Source organism: Brachypodium distachyon, chromosome 4, assembly GCF_000005505.3.
Source record: "Brachypodium distachyon strain Bd21 chromosome 4, Brachypodium_distachyon_v3.0, whole genome shotgun sequence".
Classification (NCBI taxonomy): domain Eukaryota; kingdom Viridiplantae; phylum Streptophyta; class Magnoliopsida; order Poales; family Poaceae; genus Brachypodium; species Brachypodium distachyon.
The window spans coordinates 11748915-11755435 of NC_016134.3; positions in this window are offsets into that span (position 1 = coordinate 11748915).

Consider the following 6521-nt stretch of genomic DNA (forward strand, 5'->3'; position numbering starts at 1 on the left):
TAAAACTACGGTTAGTCAAGGTATAGTGTCCGGCCACCATCTACAAGAGATATTGACGAGACGAGAATCCCTAATCAGCTTAATTTCATTGCGTCTCATTCCATCCGTATATTGGCCATGCATGCACAATGGTTCTAGCAGCTTATTTAATTTAGCTGAAGTGGGGACCCTTTTTCATGCAAGTCTTGCAGGAAAAAAAAAAAATTGTCAATGGATCCCCAGCCAGACAATTCAGTAACTACCAGCAAGCTTTTTTTTACTCCCTCTGATTCTAAATCTTGACTCAAATTTGGCCAACATGGATGTATCTATTCTTAAAAAGCGTCTAGATACATGTAATATTTCGACAACAATTTAAGATCGGAGGGAGTACTTTTTATCAGCAAAATAAAAAACATTTTTACTCGTTTTTCACATTTTTTTTTGAGAATCACCTGTAATTTTATTCAGATTCAACATCCATTACAGGTACAATGATTTGGATAAAACCCCAAAAAACTACAAAGTAACTCTTATAACTAAAAATTACATTGAAGTCTTTCAAATAACTCTTCTTCATGGTATCAATCTTCGCAACACAAAGTACTACCAAGGCTTCGGTAAAGATACTGCAATCAGACTGGAGCAACGACATTGTTATTCGAACACCTGCACCAACTTGACTACCTTTAAAGGTTTGAGAAAGCCCCTTGAGTCGCTCATCAAAAAAGATGAGAAGCCATGAGCATTGAACGTATTTGGGCCGGGGATGACCCCCTGCAGGTACAAGTCGTCAAACCACACAATCTTCATCAGAACACCAAAGAAGAAATCCAAAGCCACAAAAAATAATGCCAATAAAAGCACTACGACACACCAACAAAAACTCATTAGATCCGTGTGAACAGGTCTGCGAGTACACAAACAAATCTCACAAGATCGGAGATCGGACATACCGAACGTGCGGATGGAAAAACTCTCTGACTCTGTGGCATCACCCGCAAAGGTGCCGTCGCAGAAGAGGAAGAACCAGAGTACCTTTATTCTCAACGACGCCGAATCCTCCACCATAACTTCGCCGACGAGGAACGCACAATCTATAAAACTAAAGTCTTGAAACGTGTAGGAAAATTTGATGTTCCCCCCCACCTCGTAGCGCCGAGATAGAACCAGAGGCGAGGGGAACGACAAATTCCCACGCTAATTACAACGTTGCTTTTTTGCAAGATCTAATCACCTGGCACTCATTTTTCACATAGGCCTTGCATGTGACACCAGACCGGCCAGGGCCGAAACCAATTGAACGTGGCCCAAAGCAAAGTGGACCGCGTCGAAGAAATATAGAGGCCCACAGAGCAGCCCGTTTCGATTCGCCCCGTTGCAGCAAATGCAGCCGACTCAGACTCAGAGTCCAACCCGAAACGGCCCCATATCATGGGCCTGCTGCAGCCCACCCACAGAGATCCCTCCGATCCCATCGTCTCCGTCCAGATCGATCCCCTTCTCCCGCAGCAGCCGATGGCCGGCGACCGCCTCTCGGAGCTCCCAGACGACCTCCTCCGGCGCGTGCTCCACTTCGCCCCTTCAAAGGAGGCCGTGTCCACGGGCGCGCTCTCGCGGCGGTTCCGCTCGCTCTGGCGCGCCTCCGCCGCCGTCAACCCCGAGGCGCGCATCCCCAGGGACGTCCAACGGTACAACCGTACTTCAGGCCAAGAGGACGCCCGCTTCTTTGCCCTGCACACCGGCTTCCTCTCCGCGGCCATGGCGGCGCTCGAGGCCGCCGCCGCCGACGGCGTCCTCGTCACGCGGCTCACCTTCCGCGTCGAGGCCTGCTGGGGCGACAGCATCAGCGCGTTTCTGGACCGATTGGACCCGAACGTGTTTGCCGCCGTGCTCTCCCACCGGGCATCGCGCCGGGTCCAGGAGCTCCGGCTCGCCGCCGTGGAGGGCGGCGGCTTCACGCGCAACTACGAGCCCTACCCGTCGCACAGCTTGGCGTCCTGCAACCTCTGCTTCGGTTCTCTGCCGTGGGAGACCCTCCGCGTGCTGGACCTCACCGGCTGCAGGCTCGGTGGTCGGGCGACGCCGTTGGCACGGGCCGACTTACGCTTCATCTCTGACGGCGACTTAAACAAGGATTCTCAACCCGGGGACACGGCCATCTTGTGGAAACTCCTTTACGAGTTCCGCCATGCCAAGGAGCTGAAGCTGGCGGTTCGCGGGTTCAAGGATATCGCCATCGTCCGTGCAGCGGAGCGCACCGAGCTCCTGTGCAAGAACGGCTTCCACGACCTTGTGTGCCTCGAGCTGGAAGGAGTGCACAAGCCCAAGGGCAAGACCGCGGCGGTGGCCATCGCCAACCTGCTCCGTTGCTGCCCCGTGCTCCGTGACCTCCGGATCAACCTGAACACAGCAGAGGGCGAGTCATCCAAAGAATCTCGGCACGTGCACGAGTTCTTGCAAAGGAAATCTCGAGACGATCTCGACGAGTCCATGGGCGGGTAGGATCCCTCCAAGGAGGGAGTAACGGCGACGGCAATGATGACGACGGTGATGATGAAGAGGTTTCCGATCTCCTTGCTTTGAGTAGGCGATCGTTCCGTTGCTTGCGAAGTAGCTTGAGATGCGTGGGCTTGAAATTCCGCCCGGAAAAGTCGAATTGCTTTGGGATGAAGCCCATCAAATTCTTCGCCAAGAATGCCATGGCTCTCGAAGAGCTGCGCATTGACGCCGGAAATAGGAGGATGCATGCATGAATAGCAAGGTTGAAAGATGGATGGCTAATTCATCCAGAAATAGTAACAGAACCTTAGTAGTCTTCCCCTCAGGAGATTAAATTAGTCGCTAAGAACTTGTTTTAGAACTTACCTGAGTTCTCTGCTCTGGTAGAAAAGTATGTGAAAACTTTGTATGTGTGGGTCAACTCTTGTTGTCTCTTCAATTACTCTGCTCTGGTAGAAAGTATAATATTTGATAACGGGGCATGATAAAAGAAGGAACATTGGCGAACCCAAGTTTTCAATATTGTTTGGGGGCAAACAATGTATTTTCAATACTTGAAGGGGCCAATGATACTGAGATTTTATTTTATTTTATTTTCGTATTTTTTTTACAATTTCCTATTGGGAGGGCCAGTCCCCAATAATTTTGACCAGGTTTCTTAAATTTTAGCCAAGTTTAACCTCATAAGTTTTGAATAGCCGCGTGAGTCGCTCATACCCCGAACGGCGAATGATGAGAACTTAAGATCGTTGAACGCATAGTAACCGAGGCACACCCCTTACAAGGCAGGTAGTCAACCATTGATTTGTCACCGAACTGACGAGGAGGAAGACAAAATAACAAAAGTATGAATCATGAGAGCCGCTAGCTCCATGAAGTATCGTTGCACTACACCGGAACAAGGATGAAACCGGGAGAACCATTATGCCATACGCCGTAGCCTTCCGCGCTATGGCGCCGTCACCAAGAGCACTCAAACCTCACAAAAAAGGTACACAAACTTATTGCCAGACATTGATTTGTCAAAACAGCGATCAGAGACTAGGGGTATCAGCAAAAGATAACAAATGGCTCTCTTTCGGCGGTTAGGGTTCGTGCCTATGCCCGTTGAGTCGCTAAAACTGCGCTAAAACATTGCGAGTCACACTTTAGCCAATGTTGCTAGGCTTGATGGGAGAACAGCGGTTTGGCTGGGATCCAGTCCTGACGAGTTATTTGAGTAATATATAAACGCCCTTCCCCCGGCAAAAAAAAACTGTACTAGGGATGCGTGGAATTGAATACGGATACTCTCTCTTTTGCTGCTCTAGCTTTTTTTCTTGTTGAGAACAAAGCAGTTTGATTTTTACTTTTATTTTTGAGAGGAACGTAGCAGTTTGATAAGTGGACACATTTGTGAACCTGTTTTGGGTGGTTTCGTCTAATAAAGATGGGCCCGGGAGGAGCTCCCTGTTTTCTAAAACACAAACAATGGGCCGTGATTTAATCACCTAAGTGGGCTTCGGCCGGACTCCAGTACCTCGGCCAATTCGTATACACACTCTTATTTCTTTCCTTGCCAATTTCAAATCCGATAACACATTTAAGCCCATATGACCCTGGCCGGCCTGGCATGTCGACCCCGACTTGGACTCAACCGCCGCCGGAGTCCACTCCGTCTCCCTCGAGGAGCCGGAGGGACCCGTCCCCAGCTACGAGCACGACGGCAGCTACGGCCGGCGACACCGCTCGCCCGACGAGCCGCCCTTCACCGCCGCGCTCTTCGCCCGCCACACCGCCGCCGCCGCCGCGCCCCGGCGGCTGCGCGCGCTCCGCGTCGCCCTGAAGAGGTGGGCGGACGTCACGGGGCTCGAGCTCGACCTCCGCCTCCGCTGCCGCGCGCCCGTCTGCAGCCGCCCCTACTCACTCCGGCGCCGCGGCGGCAGCTGCTGCGCGGTTAGCCCGGAAGAGGAGGAAAATGGCGACGAGGAGCTGTTGAGAGTTGTACACCGTAGCATGCACGATAGTCTAGTCACCCCACTCTCCATCACACGATGGCCACCTCCTGCCTCTTCTCTCTTTTGTAACTGCATCCGGCTGTACTATATATATATATGAGATGAATACAACAGGAAGCACCTAAGGTGCATTGCTCAATCTCTCCACTGTTCTACATGGTATCAGATTCCCTCACGATCTTCCTCCCGTGAGTCGTGAGCCCAGCTTCCGCAACTGCCCGGCCATGGTGCTCCATCTCTTCCCCTCCTGCTCGCGCTGATCGTATGGCGTCCCTGTCTGCTCTCGCCGACATGCTCGCGGCGCACAACAACGCTCCGCCGTCCCTGCGTGTTCCTGTCGCGGATTCGGCCGCGGCGCCGCCACCGCGGGAGAACATCACCCACACCATCATCAAGCAGCACGTACCGGAAGTTCTCAGCCTTCAGAAGGACAACTACGACCTCTGGAGCATCCTCTTCCGCAAGGTGTTCGGCAAGTTCGCTGTTCTGGACCACACCGCCGATCACGCTCCCCTTCACCGCCATGACCCGAAGTGGCTCCAAGATGATTTCACCATCGTCTCCTGGCTCTACACCACGGTCTCCTCCGACATCCTCGCCATCATCATCGCGCCTCAGGATTCCGCGGGCACCGTGTGGCTCAAGATCGAGGATCTCTTCCTCGACAACAAGACGACGCGCGCCGTCTACCTCGACGCCGAATTTCACAATCTGCAGCAGGGGAACATGAGCGTCACCGACTACTGGGCCCGCCTGAAGACCATCGCCGACGGTCTGCGCAACGTCAGCCAGCCGGTGTCAGACGTGGAGCTCGTCCACAGCACGCTTCGCGGCCTTCACCGCGATCTCCGCCACCTGATTCCGGTTCTGACGCGCGAGGTACCCCTCCCCTCGTTCCGGAACGTGCGCTCTTTTCTGTTGGCAGAGGAAACCCGCGCGGCCAAGGAGGATGTCGTGCCCACGGGCGCCGTCTTCCATGCCGGTGTCGCGCCGGCCCCAGCCGCACCGGCCCCTGCGCCCACCAAGCAGAAGAGCAAGGACCGCGGGAAGGGCAAGCAGAAGCCCGCAGCTTCTCCGGAGCCTCCCATGTACGCCTCGGCGCCGCCTGGCTACGCGCCCGCGCCGGCGTTCTACTCGCCGGCCCCGGCATACGGCGCGCCGCGTCCTGAGGTTCCCTGGACCGGCATGGTCCACGCATGGCCGGTCCCTTGGCGCCGGCGCCGGCGTCCTCGGTCCTCGTCCATACGGCGCACAGGCGCCACCGGCGCCGGCCGCGCCTCCGCCGGCATTCGCCGGCCATGCCAGTGCTACTGGCGCGTCCATGTTTGCCGGCCCGTCTTCCTCGACTCCGCAATGGGACCAGGCAGGGCTTATTCACGCCCTGCAGAACCTCTCCTTCCAGCAGCAGCTGCCGCAGCCTGCGCCCGAGTGGTACATGGATACCGGCGCCACATCTCACATGGCGTCGCACTCTGGTATGGTCTCTTCTCCGTCTTCGTCTAGTTCTCGCTCTCGCATAGTTGTTGGTAATGGTAACACGCTACCGGTCACTCACACAGGCACCCTTTCTCTACCCACCAACTCCACATCTCTCTCCCTTCCCAACATCCTCGTCTCTCCATCTCTTGTCAAGAATCTTCTTTCTGTTCGTAGACTAACCCGTGATAACCCTATCTCTGTCGAGTTTGACGATGCTGGTTTTTCTGTTAAGGACCAACGTACCAACCCGCGCAGGTTATCCTCCGATGTGACTCCGACGAGGAGCTCTACCCGTTCACGGCGCCCTCCACTGCTACCAGCCTTGATGCCGCCACCAGCACTGATCTCTGGCACCAGCGTCTTGGCCACCCTGGACGAACCAACCTATCTAGCATACTTAGATCTTTCAGTTCGTGTAATTTTCGTAGCTTATCACACACTTGTCATGCCTGTTGTGCGGGCAAAAATGTCCGTCTTCCTTTCAAACTTTCAGACAATGTGTCATATTTCCCTTTTCAGCCAGTACATTGTGATTTGTGGACTTCACCGATTTCTAGCTTGTCT